Below are 11,615 nucleotides of genomic sequence, written 5' to 3'. Positions count from 1 at the left end.
CAGCAAGACGAAGGCGAAAGCCATCCCTGTCAGCGCGTCCACTGCGTCGTCAGTCTGCGGTGATTAGGCTCCTGACGCCTATCGGAGCGTCATCTTCCAGCGGAGGGGGAGGGGGCCTTGCCTTTTTCTTTTTGGCTCGAGGAGGTTCGTCTTTTGACTTCATGCGTCGCTTCCACCGGTGGGGGTGGTGAGCAGCAGGCCGGCGCCGTTATACGTCAGCACGTTATGGACGTCGGTGCCCCTCCCATCGCAGGCCGCCACCAGGACGACCCGACGGACAGGGTGAGCTGGGGGTTTGTTTTATATTGTAAAAGCGAAGCGGGTGTAATAAAATTAAATGCCCGAATCACAAAGGAATCTGTTTTAGGCTAGTATCTTTACATACTTATTGTAAGTACACAGAAAACAGTGATGTACAAAAGTGAGAGGTACGGTGAGCACATATACATTTTTCCAATAGCTTTTGCCTGCGTTTGTAGATTTTAATTTAAGGACGTGTCTGGTATGTCGCCTGCAACTTTAAACGTATCAAAAGTGAAACTAACTTGTAAATCAGATGGGGAATGCTTTTTATTTATTTCAAGTTTTATGGTGCTTATTTTAAGTAAAAAAAAAAAAAAAATATATATATATTGGGAATATTTTGTATCCTGCAATAATGCCAGGGCCGTGTAGAAATGCAAGGATTGCTACACTGCCTTTTATTTTATTTTTTTTTAGACTCGTGCCTTAACTTGTAAACAACAAAGATAATCCCCCTTCACTGGTAAAATTGTGATTTTTTTTTTTAAGTTATTTGCTAGCCTGCCAATGCGTGAACCAAGAACAAGATTTTCAAACCATTACGAATTTACCAAACTTTCTAGTCTTCTGTGAAGCCTTAATAAATAGTCATAAGGCGCTGTTTGAAGCACGTCTTGTGCATTTGTTTTTGCTCAAGTTAATGGTAGTGTTGCTGTCACTGTCATTGGTGTTGCACCCCTGGTGTGGAAACGCACTGATTCCTGGTTTAATTTTTTAAACATGATTGGCTCACTTGCATGTTAAAAAAAAATCTACTAACAAAAACTATTGATAGTTTACATTATTCAGAGCACCCTACTTCATGTTCTATTATTTACATAGAGATAATAGGTATGATAACTGTTAGTATAATTCCAACACTTTTTTTTTCTGCTGGTATTGATATTGAAGTTAAAATGCTTCAGAGGTTTAGTAAAATTGCCTGCTAATTCTTAATTCATGTTAGGATGAAGCCTGTGGGTACCTTCTAATAAGCTGCAGCCCAAAAAAAAAATGTAAATACCCAAGGAATCAAACATATTAGGTACTTAAGGTTACTGGCCAACAGTTTTTGCAGAGTTGCATCTGGGAAGTTTTTTTTTTTTTTTTTTTTTGTTTGTTTAACATTTGTACCCCGCGCTTTCCCACTCATGGAAGGCTCAATGCGGCTTACATGGGGCAATGGAGTCTGTAGTGGAAAAGTAACTTAGTGGTTATAAGAGGAAGAAGCACGAGTTAAAATCTTGCTTCTCCCACTGATGCTATGTAACAGACAAATTAGCTGCTTGTCCATTGCTTCTGTCCCAAAATATATACCTTTTCAACACTATAAAATGTGATAATAGAGAGATGTAAATGAGAATAATAATATTTGAATAAAGTTGAATCCTCAGTGTGAGATTCAAAAACTGAGATTTGTCTGAGAGTAGCACTAATCTCTATCTCAGTTTTTGAATCTCACACTGAGGACTCGACTCTGTTTAAATATTATTATTATTCTTTACATTTCACTGATATCATATTTTCTCCGAGGACAAGCAGGCTTGCTTATTCTCACAAGTGGGTAGACGCTGTCCTGCCTTGCCTGATCTGGCAAATTTGCCATAGAAAAAACTAGAGCTTTTAGGAGCGCGAACCGCGAGTGCCTTCTTGCCCGCTACATGAATGCACCTGCCTTAGTTTCGCTTTTTCTGTGTAAGGAGCAGCTGCTTTTTGTGGTGGCTCCTCACACGCCCAGTTAGAGCGTTTCTTTCTGTTTTGAGTGCCTTTCAGTGATTTTTCTACCCGCTTTATTTTGCCTTTAAAAAAAAAAAAACTTTTTTTTTTAGTTTTTGCTCCACATCTATTTCCTTTATTTTTCGATGTGGGACGATTTTATGTCTGCCTGGTCAGGTTTCTTTCTTTTTGTGCCTTTTTCCCCTTTTTTCAGGCGCCATCGTGTCCTTTGATTTGGCCGGTGCGGTTTTTCCTTCCATTTCCATGAAGACTTCCGGTGGTTTCAAATGTTCTACCTAGTGTAGCCGGACCATCTCGGGGAAAGACACCCATTCCTGGTGTCTTCAATGCCTTGGGCCTGACCAACTGTGTCCTCTGTCTTCGTATGAAGAAGACGACCCAGGTTTCCCGATGGGCTCAACGGTTGAAGATTTTTGGAGCCAGGTCTGGTTCATCGGCATCGAGGTTTGAGGCGTCGGCATCGATGTCAAGCGGCGCAACGGGAGTCACTGTAGGGGAATGGCTTTGAGACCCTGTGACACTGGGAGCAGTGAGGCATCAAGTGGGTCTCCACCTGTCTCTAGGCCTTCTGCTAAGCAGGCCTCCCGGGCCAGTCCGTTGTTGGACCTGACCCTGAGGAGATGGGAGGATTCAACGTCCTCATCAGCACCAAGGAGCATGGGTGATGTGCATTGGGCAAAGGCTAAGAAGCACCATCGCTTATCTCCCTCGATACATGGTGCTGGGCGCTCTGGAGCGCCGAGGGATTCGGCACCCAAGAAGCATCGACGCTGGGAGGACTGCTCCCCCTCTGTCCAGGAGGTGCCCATGCATTCGTCTCCAAGCTGCTGAGGTCCTGCTCCCGCACCAGCCCCAGCGATTCTGAAGCCTGTGCCTCAGCCAACTTCACAGTCTTTGTTGATGGCGGCCCTCGATGAGCGCATTCGGGCCTTGCTCCCTGAGCTTCTGGATGGCCTTATGCAGCGATGTGTGTCGGTATTGGGGATGCTGCGGCCTCGCCTGGCCCTCAGCCCGCGGTTTGGCCCCCGACACCGCTTGCGGCTCTGGTGTCGACAGCCACCCAGGCTGGCACCCCTTCGACGTTGGTGGAGGAAGCTTCGCCAGAGTCGAGACGGGCCCTGTTTCAGACATCCCTTAGGGAGGTGCTATCCGACACCGAAGAGGAGCGCTTGAGGGAATCAGAAGAGGATACCAAACAAAAAAGCTCCAACTCGAGTCTAGTGAAAGCTAAGTGCTTCTTTTCTTTTTTTATGCTGAACTGGTTAATAGGCTCAAAAGTTTAGCCTGTGAGAACAAATTTATCTCTGCTTGTGAAGAATTTTCTTTGGTAATTTTGAGGCTTAAAAATTTAGCCCGAGGTCTGTGGAGTTTTTGCCCAATGATAGAATCGTTGTGTGAGTTATAATCTGAGTAATACATAACCGCGCACTAAACCGTTGGTATTTTACCAGCGGTTTCTGAGGGCTTTTCTCCGCTACATCAATTAAGCACAAATGATTTTGTGTTGGAGCTTTTTTGTTTGGTGTTAGGTTACGTTTTCTGCTCCAATAACACTGCATTTTGTTCTGGTGGTTATCTAATCAGAAGAGGATCCCAGGTAATTTTCCTCTGATGAGTCCTATTGGATTCCTTCGGAGCCCTCTCCTCCACCTGAGAGCCTCTCTTTTATATATTTGGAAGGAAAATGGCCGATGCAATTCCATTCCCTGTAGAAGTGGAGGATGAACCTAGGGCCAAAATGCTCGAGGTCCTGGACTACACCTCCCTTCCTAAGGAGGTGGTGATGGCTCCTTTCCATGAGGTACTCAAGGCAGTCCTTGTACAGAACTGGGCGTCCCCTCTGTCTGTCCCTGTGTTCCCCAAGAAAATTGATACCCAGTATAGGATCCATGGTGAACCTGGTTTTTGTGAGGTCCCAGTTACCTCGTGATTCCATGGTGGTGGACCTAGAAGGTCGTTTTCTTGGTGGCTGTTACTTTAGCTTGTAGGTTCAGTGAGCCTTAGTAGTGGATGCACCTTATACTAAGTTTCATCACAACAGAGTAGTCCTCCGCACGCACCCTAAGTTTCTTCTGAAGGTGGCGAGTTCCATCTGAACCAGTCGATTTGTCTTGCCAACATTGTTTCCCCGACCTGATGCCCAGAAAAAAACCACAAAAAAAACTTCTTCCCGCATTTTTCTTGAATTTAGCCCCTTTTTATAAGTTTTTCTTTCTTTTTCGACAGGGCAGAGATTCAGGTCGCACTGCCAGGTTCTTTCCTTTCATTTGTGCCCCTTTTCTTTTCAAAGGCACAATCGCGTGTTTGATTTCATAGAAGCCGTTTTTCCTTCCATGTCATTGAAGACACCCAGCGGCTTCAAGTGTTCTACGCAGTGCAACCGGATTATCTCAGGTACCGATACCCATGCCTTGTGTATCCAGTGCCTTGGGCCCAATCATAGCCCAGCCACTTGTAGTCTGTGTCTTCGTATGAAGAAACGGACCCAAGCGTCTCGAAGCCCAATGAGAAAAACGTTTTGGGCTCAGTCCGGTCCTTTGACATCGACATTGGTACCGAGGGCGTCGACATCGACAGGAGCATCGACGTCGGGAAGAAAAGTAATGGCTGCCGAGAGACCAATTCACGCTGGGAGCAGTGAGGCGTCGAGTGGGTCCCCACCTGCCTCGAGGTCTCCTGTTATGCAGACCCCCCTACCCCCGGGACCGGCCTTCATTGGACAATCGTGAGGATTCCACGTCTTCCTCATCGGTACCGAGGAGTCTCGATGACTGGCGTCGAGCGAAGTTGACGAAGCACCGTTCCCTGCATCAGGGATAGTAACATAAAACAGCTAACAAAGAGATAAAAGATGTTACAAAATGATAAAAAGTATTAACATAAAAATGACAGTAAGTCAACTGTAAGATATACATAAAATAAAAAAGATCAATATAAATCTTTAAATAAATTCTTAAAAACTGCATACAGATAAAAAAAAAAAAAAAAAAAAGGGACAACAAGGCTAATACAGGGCTCATTGAGTAAACAATAAAATTCAAAACAGACAAACATACCTAACCAGGGACAAGAAAGGCTTAGCCCGGATAGCAAAACTGATCATCCAAGATGACCTGGAGGAATAATGTAAAAGCAAACTAGTAAGATTGAAAGGCATCTAGCTTAGGCAAAAAGCTAATATTTTTGGATTCTTACAGCAAGCCCTGATCCAGATAGCTGCTCTTTCCAGTTTTTGGGGTAAAGTGAAGGGAACCCCCCCACCCTTGCCTTCTTTGGGGAGGTGGCCTGTTTCTTGAAAGTAGTGGTGCATTTGTGTTCCCCAATACGTCCCTCAGTCTGGTTCTCCCAGTGCTTGCTGAGGCCCTGTTTTGGCCTTTGTGCTCAGCCTCCATTAAAGACCTCCCCTGTTGAGACAGGTTTTTCTGCTTGCGATCAGCTTGCCTCGAAGAGTCTCCAGGTTGCAGGCTCTCTTGTCGGGATCCTTATCTCTCCCTTGCAGAGGACTCATTGTCCCTTAGCATGGTCCCTTCCTTTCTCGCTAAGGTGGTGTGAATCTAAAAGCTTGTTTGCCCTCCTTTGTGATGGAAGGCACTGCTTGTGCATACCAGATGCTCCACAAGCTGGGTATCAGGACAACACTGCTCCAGTATCTGAAGGAAACCAATAAATTTTGTCTCTCTGATCACTTTATTTTTCATGGCCCTAGGAGGGGTGAGACACCCTTTAAGGCATCCATTGCAAAGTGGATGAAGGCAGCTATTGAGACTGCCTACATTTGCAAGAATCGTCTGCTACCTCAAGACCTGAAGTCCCATGCCTCTCATGCTCAGGCCACTTCCTGGGCAGAAGCCTAGACCGTGGCTCTTGAAGAGATTTGCAGAGTGGTGACTTGGTCATCGCTCCATTCCTTTGCTAAGCACTACAGATTGGACGTGTTGGCCAGGGTCCGTTTGGATTTTGGCAGAGCCATTATTGGGGGGGGGGGGGGGGGGGAAGGCATTGTCTTCTCTGACCTAGTAGATCTGCTTCAATACATCCCACTTGCGCAGAACAATGTAGCTAGACACTAAGGAGGGAGAAATTCTTACCTGATATTTGTCTTTCCTTTAGTCAGCTACATCTCTCTTTTGCAACCCACCCTCAGAAGACTTAGGCCCTGGACTCTGGGCGTGCTCTGTGCTTTCCCTTACAGTATTAAAAAAAAAAAAAAAAAAAAAAAAAAAAAAGAGAGAAATCACGCATCACAATGTACATCAATACAGGTTTCCTATGAGATTGCTATATTCTGGAGTATGCAGGGTAGTGAGTACCACTTTGCGGTCTATGCCAACTTTTATCATTGTAGCTGCAGTGGTTGATGGGGCATGGGTGCGTTACAGAAAGGGACCTGCTGCTACTTCATCAGATGTATACTGGATCTTTCCAGAGAACACCACCAGCTGAAAAAGAGTAGTTAGTTACCTGTAACAGGTGTTCTCCGAAGACAGCAGGCAATATATTCTCACATATGGGTGACGTCATGTCGGCCCGGAGGACTTTCTAGCAAAGTCTTCATCAAAATGAAAAAAATGTCCCTCGTCGCGCGGGCGGATGCAGTGCGCGTCCGTTTTCCTGCCCGCCGCGAGGACACACTCCTCAGTTAAATTCCAAGAAAAAGAGGAATACAACTCCAAAGGGGAGGTGGGAGGGTTGTGAGAATATATTGCCTGCTGTCTTCGGAGAACACCTGTTACAGGTAAGTAACTACTCTTTCTCCAAAGACAAGCAGGCCAATATTCTCACATATGGGTATCCCTAGCCCCCAGGCTCACTCAACATAACAAAGAACGGTCAATTGGGCCTCGCAACGGCGAGGACATAAGTGAAATTGACCTGAAACAAAACACAACTAACTGAGAGTGCAGCCTGGAACAGAATAAAAATGGGTTTGGGGGGGTGGAGTTGGATTCTAAACCCCAAACAGACTCTGCAGCACCGACTGCCCAAACCGACTGTCGCGTCGGCTATGCTGCTGAAGGCAGTAATGAGATGTGAATATGTGGATTGAAGACCACGACGCAGCTTTGCAAATCTCTTCTATGGTGGCTGACTTTAGATGAGCCAGTGACGCAGCCATGATTCTAACATTATGAGCCGTGACATGACCGTCCAAAGTCAGCCCAGCTTGGGCATAAGAGAAGGAAATGCAATCTGCTAGCCAATTAGAAATGGTGCGTTTTCCGACAGCAACTCCCCTCTTATTGGGATTAAAAGAAATAAACAGATGGGCGGACTGTCTGAAGGGGCGTGTCCGCTCCACGTAACAGGCCAGTGCTCTTTTACAGTCCAAAGTGTGCAACTTGCTTTCGCCCGGGCTCATGTGAGGAGGGGGAAAAAATGTTAGCAAGACAATTGACTGGTTCAGATGGAAGTCCGACACCACCTTCGGTAAAAACTTTGGGTGCGTGCGGAGAACTACCCTGTCAAGATGAAAGACAAGGAAATGTGTATGAACTACCAGGGCCTGAAGCTCACTGACCCTACGAGCTGAAGTAACCGCCACCAAGAAAATGACCTTTAAGGTCAAGTACTTCAGATGACAGGAATCCAGTGGCTCGAAAGGAGTTGTCATCAGCTGGGTGAGAACGACGTTGAGATCCCATGGCACTGGAGGAGGCTTGACAGGGGGCTTTGTCAAAAACAAACCTCTCATGAAACGCATGACTAAAGGCTGTCCAGAGATAGGCAGACCATCTACATGTGAATGATAAGCACTGATTGCGCTAAGATGAACCTTGACCGAGTTGGTTTTAAGACCAGACTCGGATAAATGTAGAAGGTACTCAAGCAAGGTCTGTGCAGGACAAGAGAAAGGATCTAGGCCCTTGCTGTCACACCAGACGGCAAACCTCTTCCATTTTAAAAGAATAACACTTATGTGTGGAATCTTTCCTGGAAGCAAACAGGACTCTGGAGACACCCTCAGAGAGACCAAAAGAGGCAACCTTTACGCTCGCAACATCCAGGCTGTGAGAGCCAGAGACTGGAGGTTGGGATGCAAAAGCGCCCCCTCGTTCTGAGTAATGAGAGTCGGAAAACAGTCCAATCTCCATGGCTCTTCTGAAGAAAGTTCCAGAAGAAGGGGAAACCAAATCTGACGGGGCCAAAAGGGCGCTATCAGAATCATGGTTCCCTGGTCTTGCTTGAGTTTCAGGAGAGTCTTCCCCACTAAAAGGATGGGAGGATACGCATATAGGAGTCCTGTCCCCCCAAAAAGGAGGAAGGCATCCGATGCTAGTCTGCCGTGGGCCTGAAGTCTGGAACAGAATTGAGGAACCTTGTGAGTGTCCTGGGAGGCAAAAAGATCTATCGATGGAGTGCCCCAAACTCGAAAGATCTTTTTGGCAATAGTCATGTTCAAGGACCACTCGTGAGGCTGCATAATTCTGCTCAGCCTGTCGGCCAGACTGTTGTTTACACCGGCTAGATAAGTGGCTTGGAGAAACATTCCGTGTTGGCAGGCCCATAGCCACATCTGCACGGCCTCCTGACACAGAGGGCGAGATCCGGTACCCCCTTGCTTGTTGGTGTAATATATTGCAACCTGATTGTCTGTCTGAATGAGAACAATTTTGTTGGATAGCCGATCTCTGAAGGCCTTCAGGGCGTTCCAGATCGCTCGCAATTCCAGGAGATTGATCTGGAGATGCCTCTCCTGAAGAGACCAAGCTCCTTGAGTGTGAAGCCCATCTACATGCGCTCCCCACCCGAGGAGGGATGCATCCGTCATCAGCACATTTTGTTGCTGAGGAATTTGAAATGGGTGTCCCAAGACCAGATTGGATCGAATGGTCCACCAATTGAGGGAGTTGCGAAAATTGATGGACAGCTGGATAACATCCTCTAGATTCCCTGTGGCTTGAAACCACTGGGAAGCTAGGGTCCATTGAGCAGATCTAATGTGTAAACGTGCCATGGGTGTCACATGAACTGTGGAGGCCATGTGGCCAAGCAATCTCAACATCTGCCGAGCTGTGATCTGCTGAGACGCTTGCACTCTGGAAACCAGAGACAGAAGTCTGTCCGCTCTGGGTCCTGGAAGATAAGCACAAGCTGTCTTTGTGCACAACAGAGCTCCTATGAATTCCAATTTCTGGGCTGGGACGAGATGGGACTTGGGATAATTGATGACAAACCCCAGCATCTCTAGCACCTGAATAGTCATCCGCATGGACTGCAAAGTTTCTTGCGGGGTAGTGTTCTTCACCAGCCAATCGTCCAGATAAGGGAACACATGCACTCCCAGTCTGCGTAGCGACGCCGCCACAACTGCCAGGCACTTTGTAAATACCCTGTGAGCAGACGCCAAGCCAAAAGGCAAAACACAGTACTGAAAGTGCTGTGATCCCAGCCGAAATCGAAGATACTTCCTGTGAGCTGGAAGTATCGATATGTGAGTGTAAGCGTCCTTCAAGTCCAGCGAGCATAGCCAATCGTTTTCTTGAATCATGGGAAGAAGGGTGCTCAGGGAAAGTATCCTGAACTTTTCTCGGACCAGATATTTGTTCAGGGCCCTTAGGTCTAGGATGGGATGCATCCCCCCTGTTTTCTTTTCCATAAGGAAGTACCTGGAATAGAATCCCAGCCCTTCTTTCCCTGGTGGAACGGGCTCAACCGCATTGGCGCTGAGAAGGGCGGAGAGTTCCTCTGCAAGTACCTGCTTGTGGTAGGAGCTGAAAGACTGAGCTCCTGGTGGGCAATTTGGAGGTTCGGAAATCAGATTGAGAGTGTACCCGGACCGGACTATTTGGAGAACCCACCGATCGGAGGTTAAGAGAGGCCACCTTTGGTGAAAAAATTTTAACCTCCCCCGACCGGTAGATCGTTCGGCACAGGTACTTTGATTTCAGCTATACTCTGCTGGAGCCAGTCAAAAACCTGTCCCTGTTTTTTGCTGGGGAGCTGTAGGGGCCTGCTTCGGTGCCCGCTGCTGACGAGAGCGAGCGGGCTGGGGTCAAGCCTGAACCGGCTGACGGGAATAAGAAGTGTACTTGCGGCTTCTAGAAACGTAAGGAGCACTTCTTTTTCCCCTAAAAAACTTCCTAGAAGTGGAAGTGGATGCAGAAGGCGCCCGGCGGGAGAGAGAATCCATAGCGTTGTCACGCTGGTAGAGATGATCAATCATCTCTTCTACCTTCTCTCCGAAAGGGTGATCCCCCCCGGCATGGGATATCTGCTATCTTCTGCTGATTTCGTTCCTCCAGGTTAGAGGCGCGCAGCCATGAGAGTCTGCGCATCTCTATACCTTGGGCAGAAAAGCGAGATACCACATCGCAAGTGTCAAAAACGCCCCTGGACAGGAACTTGCGACACGCCTACTGCTGCCTGATCACTTGGCGAAAGGGCTCGGCTTTCTCCTGTGGGAGTGCGTCTACCAAACTCTCAAGTTGCCTCACAGAGTTTCGCAAATGAATACTGTAAAGATGAAGCTACTGGGATGAGGAAGCTCCCACCTCAGGATCCCAGGTCCCTCTTTCACTCAGGGTGAGCTGGTTCTCAGTATGCAGATTTATGCAAATTAATCTACCACCCTTTTCTGCTCAGGGTGACCTGCTTCTCAAAAAGCAAACATAGTCAGGTTTCACCAATCAGGCTAGTTTCATACACAACTTTATTCCAGCCCCTGGGGCACACTTCTTTTAGCTTAAAACACTTTCATTTCTTCCTACTCAGTGCAATCTTCCCTTTTAAACATTTCTTCTTGCACAGTTCAATATCCATGGATTTCTTCCCCCTGAGCCCTCTCACACAAGCAGTTGGGCTCAGTACTAACACAGTCCCTGGACACACAGTCCCTCCTTGTAGCACCCAGCTCTAGACACACAGTCTTTTCTCCTGGGACACACATTACCTCTTCACTGTTCTAGACACAGCCTTTTCCAGACACACAGTCTTTTCTCCTGGGACACACAGTACCTCTTCACTGTTCTAGACACAGCCTTCTCATCTGGGACACACAGTACCTCTTTGAACACTCAGTTCTACCACCAGTCCAAAGGGCACAGCCAGTACTCCTCCTGGGGATCCTCTTGCCTCAGCTACCAGTCTTCCTCTGCAGCTGCTGGCTCTCTCCTCCCCCTCACAACTCAGGTGGGGTATTAAAATGGTTAATAGCCAAACAGGACCCAGCCCATAACCTGCTGCACCTGTTTCTATCCCCAGGACTCTCCCCGGTCCTAGCGACCTCCTGCTATACATCCCCTTACTGGCTCCCTTTTGTGACTCACCCAGCCCTTCAGCAACTCACCTAGCCCTTCTCCCTGGACATTTTTAGGGGATCTGCGCCCTCTAGGGGCCTAACCAGGGTAGGACAGCCTCTTCCTTATCACATACCCCCACCCTTAAGATAATTGCTGCTCAACCTCAGCCACTCTTTCTAAGCCTTTTCCACTGAGGAGCAGCAATTCTTCCATGAGGGCATACACTTTTCCAGGCTCATCCCTGTTCTATCCCTGGGTCTCACCAACCCCCATCTAGGCTCCTCATCCCCCTCTTAGCACATCCCATGGCCCGGGCCCCTCCCATTCACCAGGCCCGAGGGGTTTCCGCTGCAGCGG

The 11,615-nt window shown here is 47.5% G+C and overlaps 1 protein-coding gene across 1 annotated transcript in view; it reads left to right on the top strand.

Moving 5' to 3' along the window:
- Positions 1-239: 239 nt before the first annotated feature.
- The window catches only part of NCOA2 (nuclear receptor coactivator 2), a 470,775-nt gene continuing 459,399 nt past the window's right edge, over positions 240-11,615 (top strand). Inside the window, 1 exon segment of the mRNA XM_030215383.1 lies at positions 240-282. The gene's annotated coding sequence lies outside the window, so the exon portion shown is untranslated.

This window comes from Microcaecilia unicolor, chromosome 1, assembly GCF_901765095.1.
Source record: "Microcaecilia unicolor chromosome 1, aMicUni1.1, whole genome shotgun sequence".
NCBI classification, from domain to species: Eukaryota; Metazoa; Chordata; class Amphibia; order Gymnophiona; family Siphonopidae; genus Microcaecilia; species Microcaecilia unicolor.
Note: the sequence above shows the minus strand (reverse complement) of the source record. Positions and strands in the feature narration are given on the sequence as shown.